Genomic DNA, 13,459 nt, shown 5'->3' on the forward strand with positions numbered 1-13,459 from the left:
TGCCTAATATTAACTGATTGTGCCACTTTTGAATTACTGCTTGGGAAGCAGGACCTACTGGTTTTATTTCTTTTATTACCCATGACCCCACAGAAAGGCAGATTGGCTAGGAAAAAATAAATAAATAATGTGGGCTAGTAAATGCTTCTGGTGCTTATTTACCCTCACTCTGTTGCTCACCCCTTCTTTATCCTCACAGTCTCAATCCCGATTCCCATCTATTTTGGTTTCAGCTGATTATATTGTTCTTTTATTTAATTTTTCCCTTGCATTTTCCATTCACTTAGAACAGAATCCCACATTAAATGAGGCTCCAGGCTCACTTAAGGATGCATTTTGCAAACCAAATAAAGTAAAATCATCAGTAAATTCCAAATTTATTATGCTCTTCTACACATGTACAAATTCCAGTAAGGCTCTAGTTATGAAAATAATTCTAAGACAAGGATTCCAGATGCAATTAATAATTTTTTCTAACCATGTTGTTTATTTTAAGTGCATGAGAAGGATGTAATATATTCAACTTTGAAGGAAAAAAATGTTCAGAGACAACTTGGACAGACAGAAGCCAAACCATAGCTTGACATAAATTGCTTGGCACATAAGAAAATCCTGAAACAAGGACAAATCAGGATCTATCAGAGCAAATACAGAAGACTGGCGAGAAAAAATGGTTTCGTAACTTCCAAAGCTACATAGTCCAATGTTCTACCATAAATTGTACTATAGGAAATTGATTTCAGTGCTTAACACTGTCAAATATCCTTTCTTTTGGAGGTGAAAAAAAACTCAGGCTTAGGGACAGTAACTAGCTGCTTAACAACGGAGCAGATACTGTAATGGCAACCTCAAGACTTTTGCTTAGAACCATTGTGAACATTTCACACATTTGCCTTCTCAATTCAAGAACCAGCCAACATTTCTGCTCTTTTGAAACTTGTTTTACATATTGGAGTTCTAGCCTATTGGTCCTTCTTGCTTTCTAGGTTTTTCAAACTAATATTGTTTCGTACTTAAAGCACTGTATGCATTCTGCACGCTCTGAGAAAGCAGAGTAGGGCAGGATGCTGCAACAGGGAAGTACCCACTGTAAATACTTCTGCTGCTTTGGGTCAGTTTCCTTGGGACTCCCAGGAAGATGCTCTTTGTCTCAACATAGTGGTCAGGATGGCAAGAGCATGAGGTGCTGGGACACTTGGCTTCCGCCACTCCTTGGTAAGAAGATTGCTTCCAGTACACCATCTATGGAGATGATTCTTTCCTTAAGCTGCCAGCGCCTATCTTCAGGCCAAGGGAGTATTTCTGGATTCTCACAAGCTTATATAATATGCATATTTGTATATATGTATGTGTGTATACATATGTATATATGTGTATATGAAATAATTTTTAAATACTGGATTATTTTTCCTTCTCTATATTTTCATGCCCCAAAGTATAAAAATAAAAACAGATCTTAACTCTCAGAAGAAAATAAACAATTTCACCAAGATATATGCTCTGCAGATATTCACAAAAGCTGAGTTCATTATCTATTATTAGATTTCAAGATTATCATACCTATTTATACATAAAACCTCCTCCCCAAATGTCTCTCTCTTTCCCTCTTTCTCCACCAACATCAACTGAGTTCTACCTCTATCATTTTATAGTGGACAAAGAACGAATGGCTTTTAATATTAAGCTCTTGCACCTTGGAACCTGAAATTTCCACTATGACTGCTTTCTTTTAGTGGGATTTAAAAGCAGAGTAAGTGATAAAAAGTTTAAAAATGTATTATCCATTAGTGCTACAGACAATAGGTCATAGAGAAATAGGACACAGGACAGGGAAATTTTGATAAGTTTAGAGATGGAGAACCAGTGGGAAGGGGAAGGCCAGTTGAAAAGCTGGTAGGCTGTGAGTTAGTAGTAGGCTGGTTGAGGGAGGGTCTGGGAGAAGGAGTGATTTCTAACACTGAGAAAGCAGCAGAAGTACTTCTGATGACAATTCACTCACTACATGACTTTTTTTTTTTTTTCTTGAGTGTCGCTCTGTCACCCATGCTGGAGTGCAGTGGTGTGATCTCGGCTCACTGCAACCTCCGCCTCCCGAGTTCAAGTGATTCTCCTGCCTAAGCCTCCCAAGTAGCTGGGACTACAGGCACATACCCCTACACCCAGCTAATTTTAGTATTTTTAGTAGAGACAAGGTTTCACCAGGTTGGCTAGGCTAGTCTTGAACTCCTGACCTCAGGTGATCTTCCCGCCTCAGCCTCCCACAGTGCTGGGATTACAGGCATGAGCCACCACGCCCAGCCTACATGACATTTTCTTGAGTTGATGATAGGTGTGATAGGTGTATGTTAAATTAAAACTCATTCATTCTGTTAGTTATTCTTGAGCTGGGCCAAAATATAAGTACTAAAGGATGTAGTAATAGCTTAAGGGGACAGGTTGAGTCACTGTATAAAATGCATACTAAACCACAATAGCATTCATGAACATGAACCTCTTAGCCACATAGCCTTGAGTTCCTCAAGGTAAGCAGAGTTCGAGTAGATTTGAGCCATCTTCACACAAAATCTAAAGATCTTTCTAAATTGTGATTATCCAGAGGCATGTACTCCACCACAGTGACAGACTTCTTTTTCAAAATTGTGCTCATTATCTTAACCGCAGCAGAATTTCCAAGATTGACCAAATAATTTCAAGACATATAAAAGAATACTGGTATTACATATGTATTTTCTATTTCATTAAACTTGTAGTCACATTTAATTTAATTAACTAGTTTTTAAAATGTTCTCTTAAGCACCGACTAGATGTCACTGACCCATTGGTATTAGGAATCAAAGTAATATTCCCACAAATTTAATAATTGTTCAAATTAATTTCTCCTAAATTTCAACATACTTTGATCTATTCTAAGAAATTTGGTCATTTTTACTGCCTGATATATGTCAGGGAACCCACTATTGTGCTGTTCATTTAGATATTACAAAGTACAACCTTTTAACAGACCTTTTAAATAATTACTAGGGATTCAAATTTAATTCAATCTCATATGGAACTACCAATGCAAATAATTCATATAACAACTGAAGAGGCAGATACTTTCTACACATAGCTAAGTTTTCATATAACATAAAACAACAATAATATCAAAGCTAACTTTTCATTCTTGGGCTTAGCAAATTTATTTTGACATTGATTGTATATTCCAACTTCAGAAGCATTAAAATATGAAAACCATACATCTTTGTTTCAATGAGGTATAGTTTAGATAACCTCTTTGCCTCTACTTTTATATAAAGTATTCCTTAAGTTCTGAGCCTTTTATCATTCTTTATTTTTATATGCTGTTAATCTCAACTTCTTCTACTTGCTCTTATACCCTAATAACATCCAATATATCACTATAAGTTTGCTTATCTGCCCTTCAGTAGCCCTCCTTATTTAATCACTTTTGTTACTTTTTTCTTTTAAAAATATTAAGATGTTGCATCTCATTACTTCTTTAAGTTACTCACCCATTGCCCTCCATCTTTTCAGCGTAATTTCTTTTAAGGGGTAATTCCTTACCTCTACTTTCTTACTATCCACCTTCTAAAGAATGAATGCTTTTCTGACCTAAGGTTCCCTTACAGTCATTTTAGATTTTCCTTCCTTACAGAGCTAATATTTGAGAAAAGTAGTGTATATTCATTGTCTCTTTCCCTGTCACATATTCACTATTTACTTCACCTCAATATAGTATCTCCTCCCATTATTACTACACTAAAAGCACTATTTTCATGGTTTTTGATAACTTTCTTGTTGCTAGATCCAATGGGAGGTTATCGGTTCTTATGTCAATGGACATCTTTGCAGCATTTGAAATCAATCTATCCCGATAGGTACTCTCCCTTCCCTTGCTTTAGGTGACACTGCTCTATCAGGGGTTTCTTCCTACTCCTCCAACCAATTCTACTTAGTCTCTTGAAGGTTCTTCCTTTATATGTCTCTTCACAATGTTTATGTTCTCTGCCCTCTTCTCTTCATGCTCTCTCTAGGTAATTCCATTCACTTTCACAGCTTGAACTTCCATCCTTTTGCTAATGACTCCCAAATCTACATTTCAGCTCAGAACTCTTCCCTGGACACTAGAATCATAAATCCACTTGCTCTTGGCAATTATCTCTTGGCATCTCCAACTCAACCCCATCAAAAACTCATTTTATGTGTTCATTTCCTCCATCCCCAACCACCACTGAACCAAATATATTTTTTCTCCTTACTCTGTACCTGGATGGATGGTACAATCACCTATGTAGTCTTCCAGGCCAGAAGTGTCTAATGGTCTCCTCATTCTATTATTCCATAAAAGTAATATAGCCTATCAATCCAAGCATGCCTAGATTACTACTGCAACTTCCTAACTAGTCTTTTTCCCTCCAGTCTTGTCTCACACTTTCATACTTCAACACGATGCTTCCAGAGTGATGCTTCCAGCATACAGATCTGACTATATAACTCTCTATGTTAAAATCATTTCCATGAGTTCTCATTGCTTTCAAGATAGAACCCAAATTGTTAGTCTCTATGTACCATGTTCATGGGAATTCTTAATGAGGTAACTGGGCATCTAGGGTCAGAGATCACAAAATAGAACAAGAAAGGTGGTGATAAAAGGGCAACACATGTCTTCTACCAGCTGTGTCTGCCTTCCTTCAGTTCTTTGCTTACCATTCTCCTTCAACAACAAAATTTTTAAAAAGCTAGTTATTGCAATGATAGCATATACAGAGCTTATTACATTTTTAAAAGTCTATTCACACCCATTGCTTAATTTAATCTTTATTCTACTCTTTGAGGTATTTTTTCATAAGATTTTACAGATGTGAATACCACAGGTAAGCATTTTCTAATAAACCACGCAGGATCATCACTAAGTGAGGGAAGGCCAGAAATAGTTCTCAAAGGCCTATAGTGTGTTCTCAATCCTTGTTCTTTCTACTGTTTTCACATGGCATTTCCCAATGTATCTCAAGAGTCCAGAGTTGGAGATTAAAATCATAGGGAAATCTTCTATAAAATAATGCTGCCTGAGCTCTACTCAGAAATTCACATTCTGTGAAGAGGATTTGGCTTTCTGTGTTTTGTGTAAGTTTCTCAGCGATTATAATGCCCAACCAGATGGTCTTAAATAGGCACATATTTGCCTTCTTTAGATGTTCCTTAAAGTCAAGGTCATCCTCGAATCTCCCATCAAATATCTTTGTACTTTGGACATATCCAGCATGCAAAAACTTGTGAATGAAAAGTTATAAAATAGTTCTATTATATGCCCTATCCAGAAAAATAATCAAATTCAAACCTTGTTCTTGAGGAACAAAGTTAATGTCAAAATTCAGAAGACTAAGCTTAACAAAATTAAAACAAACAAACAAAAAAAACTGAACAAAATAAAAAATCAAAGAAAAATATTTGTTCACTGTCTGGGGTTTGAAATGTGGCCCTAGAAAAATAAACAGTTATAATCTGTTAGAAGCAGTTTGCAGATGCTGTTCTAATCAATTATCTTATAAACTAGCCTCACTAACCTACACTTAGCACTGCCTAAATTATGCTTTTGTAACAACTTGCATAATCTCCTTTTTGCATATATCTTTCCTTCATGTACCTGATCTTAGAGGACATTGACAGTGTTGGACTAAATGATGGAAGTACCTCTTTTGTTATTGTTGTCTTTTGGCCCAGATGGGAAAGATGCTCTTACACACTCATTTTTAATGGCTGTGAATGTACAATTTTTTTAAAAGAACAAGAAGAGGGAAAACTGGTTAATAAAATGAAACTATATTAACTTCTGCTCCATGATACTTGAGAAATACTAGGATAACATTTACAAGCCATGCTTTTAAAAAAAAAATTTGCCATCCAAATCAGTTACATAGTCCTCTGCCACTCTTCACTCTTGAATATTTTTCCAGAAAAAGAAAATGTCTTCCAATGTTCTAGATGCCTCTGAGCAAGACAGACCTCCCCATTAACAATAAGTGCAGAAACCCTGTAATTTCTGCGAAAGGGAGATTACCCTCCAGGCTACAGATGGGCTTGGGGACCTGACTGAGATGTTTGCAGCACAGGGCATACCAGATGTTTTCAAGAAAAGCTGGGCAAGATAATTCAGCATTGATTTAGAAGAGCACCTTTCAAATGTGTCCACCTGTAATGGTAATAGATGTATTTTACATAATGACCCAGTATATAAGAAATGTGTGTGTGTGTGTGTGTGTGTGTACTTGAAACTAAATTTACAAGAGAAAGTTTCACAATCCATTAATAGGTCATGAAATCAATTCCACATGTGTCTTTTTTAAAAAATTAGCATTTTTAAAAAAAAGTATAGAAAAGAAAATGTTAGTTTTCATTTTACACATTAAAGGTAAATATTGTTTTGTGATTTCAGTTGTGTACACTAATTTCTAAAAGGCATAAGCTCATAAGAGATTCTTAAATTTAAAGAAATCAAATTAAGTAATAATGTCCATGAAAAAATATAGAATAAGCTTTTGCCAACCAATGGGTTCCAGGAAGTTTTAATCATTCAGTCAACAAAAATGTATGAGCAAAGACTGTGTTTTAGTTACCTCGCTAACCAGAAGGGAAGAGGAGAGTTTCCTGTTCTTGGACTGTTTTAAGCACAAAATCTTCAAATTTCTTCTCTGTCCACTGGTCATTCCAGTCTTAGCTTTACCTACTGAGGGATAAATATAAGCAAAGCTCTGGGGAAAGGTAAATACAATTGGAAAAGCACATGTGTTGCTGTCTTATCACTACTTTTCTTGCTCTGTTTTGGGATGTCTGACCCTGGATGCTTAGTACTCTCATGACGCATTTCTTTAGCTTGGGGTCTGCAGATCTCATGCCCATCTAAGATCAGAGCTCTGGAGACAGTGTCTTCCACTTCTGATTCATCAAAATACACCTGCCCTACCAAAATACACATGCCATGTCCTTGGTCTCAGAAATAAGAGGGATGAGACATTAATGGTAATAGTGTCTGAAAATATCTTTGCAGATAGCATCACCATTTTCATCATTTTGACAGGGGCACCCCAATAGCATGTGTACTGTAAATAATTTAGGCTAAGTCACTTCATTATTTAACTGAAGAAATACTGAAGGAGGCTAGATGGATACTGTCCCTGCCCTAATTGGGCTTTGAGTCTGGCAGCAAAGACAGACATTAAATGGTAAGCATAATATAAGGTTAGCACTAAAAAGGAGCTATGAGAATTTATAACAAGATAATTTAATCAGAACTACGGAGTCAGGCAAGACTTCTGAGACAATGATATTTAAATTGAGGCCTCCCAAACAAAAACATAAAGTGAGGAAAGGACACCATTTTCAACATATGATGCTGGGATAACTGGCTAGCCACATGTAGGAGAATGAAACTGGATCCTCATCTCTCACCTTATACAAAAATCAACTCAAGATGGATTAAGGACTTAAATCTAAGACCTGAAACTATAAAAATTCTAGAAGATAACATTGGAACAACCCTTCTAGACATTGGCCTAGGCAAGGATTTCATGACCAAAAACCCAAAAGCAAAAGCAATAAAACAAAGATAAATAGCTGAGACCTAATTAAACTAAAGAGCTTTTGCATGGCAAAAGGAACAGTCAGAGTAAACAAGACAACCACAGAATGGGAGAAAATCCTCACAATCTATACATCTGACAAAGGACTAATATCCAGAATCTACAATGAACTCAAACAAACCAGTAAAAAAACAAACAATCCCATCAAAAAGTGGGCTAACATGAATAGACAGTTCTCAAAAGAAGATATACGAATGGCCAAAAAACATATAAAAAAATGCTCAACATCACTAATGATCAGGGAAATGCAAATCAAAGCCACAGTGTGATACCACCTTACTTCTCCAAGAATGGCCATAATCAAAGCATCAAAAAACAGTAGATGTTGGTGTGGATGTGGCGATCAGGGAACACTTCTACATTGCTGGTGGGAATGTAAACTAGTACAGCCACTATGGAAAACAATGTGGAGATTCCTTAAAGAACTAAATGTAGAGCTACCATTTGATCCAGCAATCCCACTACTGGGTATCTACCCAGAGGAAAAGAAGTCATTATTCAAAAAAGATACTTGCATACGCATGTTTATAGCAGTACAATTCACAATTGCAAAATCGTGGAACCAACCCAAATACCCATCAATCAACGAGTGGATAAAGAAACTGTGTACAGTTTCTTTGCACATTATATATATATTATATATTATATTATAATATATTATATATTATATTATATTGTATTATATGTTATACATATTATATAATATATATTATATATGTATCATATATTACATAATATATAATATATTATATATTACATAATATATATATTATATATTACATATACTTTATATATATAATTCCATCATATATATACTTTATATATATAATTCCATCATATATATATTTTATATATATAATTCCATCATATATATATTATATATATATAATTCCATCATATATATTTTATATATATAATTCCATCATATATATTTTATATATATATAATTCCATCATATATATTTTATATATATATAATTCCATTATATATATTTTATATATATAAATTCCATTATATATATATAATTCGATTATACATATATATAATTTGATTATACATATTATATATATAATTCCATGATACATATTATATATATATAATTCCATGATACATATTATATATATATAATTCCATGATACATATTATATATATATAATTCCATGATACATATTATATATATATAATTCCATGATACATATTATATATATATAATTCCATGATACATATTATATATATATAATTCCATGATACATATTATATATATATAATTCCATGATACATATTATATTATATATAATTCCATGATACATATTATATATATATAATTCCATGATACATATTATATTATATATTTATATATATATTATATATATAATTCCATAATACATATTATATATATATAATTCCATGATACATATTATATATATAATTCCATGATACATATTATATATATATAATTCCATGATACATATTATATATATAATTCCATGATACATATTATATATATATAATTCCATGATACATATTATATATATAATTCCATGATACATATTATATATATAATTCCATGATACATATTATATATATATAATTCCATGATACATATTATATATATATAATTCCATGATACATATTATATATATATAATTCCAGTATACATATTATATATATAATTCCATTATACATATATTTTATATATATTTTATATATATATAATTCCATTATATATATATATATATGGAATACTACTCAGTCATAAAAAGTAATAAATTAACAGCATTTGCAATGACCTGTATGAGATTGGAGACTATTATTCTAAGTGAAGTAACTCAGGAAGGGAAAACCAAACATCATATGTTCTCACTGATAATGTGGGAGCTAAGCTATGAGGACACAAAGGCATGAGAATGATACAGTGAACTTTGGGGACTTGATAGGAAGAACGGGAGGAGGGCAAGGGATAAAAGACCACAAATACAGTGCAGTGTATACTGCTTGGGTGATGGGTGCACCAGGATCTCACAAATCACCACTAAAGAACTTACTCATGTAATCCACCTGTACTCCAATAACATGTGGAAAAATTTTAAAAAAATTAAAAATGAGGCTTCTGGATAAGTAGGCATTAGCTAGGTGAGGGGAGAGGTTTAGGGACAGACTGCCTCTTCACTAGCTTTGTACCTTTATGAATTTTTTTTAACTCTTCTAATCCTCCATTTTATGTGTATAAAATGAAGGAAATATACCAGCCTTAGAGGATTGCCTGTAAATTGTTTGGCACAGAAATGGTACTTAGTACACAATATGTGGCCACCAGTAATGGTAGCAGCAATCGTGATGGTGGTGCTGGTAGTGGTGGCAGTAGTACTTAGCCAGTGGAATATTGATTTCCAGGAGAAAGATGGCAGTTATGTAGATCTTTACAGCCAGGAATTTCCAAGAGAGCTGTATATTTACAAGCCTCTTTCAACTGAAGTAGAAATCATTTGCACAGCTAATGGCCCTGTATAGGCCCCAAAAGAAAGGAAACAAACAACTCTTCCAACCCTGAATGTGGTGGTAACAGACTCAGAGCCTCCATCTAGCAGCATACACCCAGGAAGTCCTGTAGTGATAGAATGTCTTTCTTCAGAGTGGGAATGTGGGATTCCTGTTTTCAGTAACTATTTCACTATTCTCTGCATTATGGTTTGCACTGAGACTTCCTTTCTTCTTTCCAAGAGAATCTAAACATTTTTTAATAGTTCAAATGGAAGTTTAAGCAGACTGGTGGGAACACTTGATTGATGCTCTTTTTTTTTTAGTTATATCAGGCCACATCCTTGGTATTGAGCAAATAGCATGAATAGAAACCATTTTGAGAAATATGAATAATTGTTCCATTATATTGATCCAGTGATAATCAGAAAATGTCTATGCAAGTGAATATATTTCTCAAGCATCAGTGGAAAGCCACATTTTAAATACCATTCATTCATCTTTTTACAAAAGAAAGAAAATTATTATTTTCTTTCTCTGGTAAATTATAACAATTATAATAAACAATCCTTCATAAACTCTTTCCATTTAAAGTGTCCTGGCATTGAATAAACACTGCTCAATGAATAATAGTGTCCCAAGAATGTACCAAGGCAAAAGAGCACGATAATCCCAAATCTTATTAAAAAATCTTTCAATGGCTCTGTGGAATCCCAAGTCTTATATAGCTCTTCATTTCAGCATATAACCCTCTGATTTCAATACATTTTACTAAATTCACTTATATATGATTCCCAGGCTCTCCAGCTGAACTAGATTACCCATGGTTTCTGAACCACAACCCTCAATTTCCTGGCTCTCTGCCTTTGTTTATGACATTGCTTCTACCTGTAACAATCATTCTGAAGGCCATCTTCTTGCCAAGGTCACTACGTCTTTCTTGGTCTGTGAAATTTGATGGGACGTCCTTGTTTGTAAGCCCCCAACATACTCTAGGTGAATGTTATTTATCCTTTTCATGCTATTTTTGTTTAAAATTTCTTTATATGCCTCATCTTTCATTCTATATTGCAAATTTCTTGAGGCCACCTTGGTACAGGAATACAAGAATGACAAGACCCATTGCATCTCATTATTCTTGTATTCCTGTACCATTTTTCACGATGCCTTATCCTAAGTTCTAGCATAGGGGTTGAGAACATGAACTTTAAGGCCAAAAAGAAAAATGGAATGGTGGCCTGACTCTCCTTTTTACAGGCTGTGTAACTTTGTTCAAATGGCTAAACTTTTTAAAGCCACATTTCTTCATTTGAAAAATCGCAAGGCACCTACTGCTTGACTGCACCTCAACATCCAACACTTCTTAAATTGTTTTGGGTTACATCACATTTCTAAAAAATAGAATGAAGGCTCTGGACATTGCCCTAAGAGAAAAGTACACACATATATACACATCCAGTGATAAAACTTACATCTATTCACTGGTGTTCAAGAGCAGAGGATCTCGAATTATGGTCTGTGTACTCTTATGGCCCCCAAGACTCATTTCAGACATACAGGAGGTCGAATCTATTTTCATAATTATACGTACACAATATTTCCCTTTATCTCTGTATTGACATTTGCACTTATAATACAAAAGTAATGTTGGATAAAACCGTTGGCCCCTTAGCATGAATCAAGGCAGCAGGAATAAACTAACATTGTATTCACTATATTGTCTATTAATCATGGTATTCTTCAATGCCATGCACTTACAATAAAAATAAGGAACACAAATTTAAAAATCAGTTTCACTTAGGCAACTCCTTGATGATGCAATAAAATTGTTAACTTTATTGGATGTCAAACCTTGAGTGACATTCTGTATATGGAACAGGAAGTCTACATGTAATGCTTCTGCTGCATCCTGAAGTATAAGGTTGTCTTGAGGAAAGGTACTGGTGGTTAAGCTGTGCGCTGAACTTATTGTTTCTCTGTTATTAGAACACTATTTTTACTTGATAAGATGACCAACTGACAAACTAATGTTGTTCAGACAACAGTTTGTGTATTTGGTAGAGATTTTCTCACAAATAAACAAAGAGAGTATAACTTCGAGAAAAAAAAAACAAAAAACCTAAAAGTATTTGTTCCCAAAGGTCAAAGAACTTTGGAAAACATATATACCATTATGCACCTGACAGCTTCCCTAAGACATTTTTTATTTGATCAAAGATGATACTAGCAAAATTATTTTTAAAATATGTTGTATATGGCGACATTTGGAAGATCTGTATAACTCCATAAACCAATATTTTCCAAATGGCCACTGCATGGTGACATAAAATCATGCATGGGTAAAGATTCATTCAATGGAAGTCAGAAAGAACTAGAAAAAATCTATTTTGAAATTCATACGGAACAACAACAACAAAAAAGCCCAAATAGCCAAGGCAATACTAAGCAAAAGAACAAAGCTGCAGCCATTACACTACCTAACTTCAAACTATACTACAGGGCTACAGTAACCGAAATAGCATGGTACTAGCATAAGAACGGACACATAGACCAATGGAACAAAATAGAGGGTCCAGAAATAAAGCCACACACCCACAACCATCTGATCTTTGACAAAGCTGACAAAAACAACCACTGGGGAAAGGATTCCCCATTTAATAAGCAGCGCTGGGATAATTGGCTAGCCATATGCAGAAGAATGAAACTGGACTCTTTCCTTGTATCATATATAAAAATTAACTCAAGATGAATTTAAGACATTCCTAGGCAATCCCATTCTTGACATAGGAATTGGCAAAGATTTTATGACAAAGATGCCAAAAGCAATTGCAACAAAAACAAAAATTGACAAATATGATCTAATTAAACTAAATAGCTTCTGCACAGCAAAAGAAACCATCAGTAAAGTAGACAGACAACCTACAGAATGGGAGAAAATGTTTGCAACCTATACATCTGACAAAGTCCTAATATCTAGCATCTATATAAACAAATTTACCAGAAAACAACCACCCACATTAAAACGTGGGCAAAGGATATGAACAAACGATTTTCAAAAGAAGACATATATGCGGCCAATAAGCAAATGAAGAAAAGCTCAACATCACTGATCATTAGAGAAATGCAAATCAAAACCACAATGAGATACCATCTCATACCAGCCAGAATGGCTATTAATAAAAAGTAAAAAATAATAACAATAATAATGCTGGTGAGGTTATGTAGAAAAGGGAATACTTATACATTGTGGAAAGCAGTGTAGAAATTCCTCAAAAACCTAACATCAGAACTACCATTCAACCCAGCAATCTCATTACTGAGTATATACCCAAAGGAGTATAAAT

The sequence above is a fragment of the Pan troglodytes genome, chromosome 13, assembly GCF_028858775.2.
Source record: "Pan troglodytes isolate AG18354 chromosome 13, NHGRI_mPanTro3-v2.0_pri, whole genome shotgun sequence".
NCBI lineage: Eukaryota > Metazoa > Chordata > Mammalia > Primates > Hominidae > Pan > Pan troglodytes.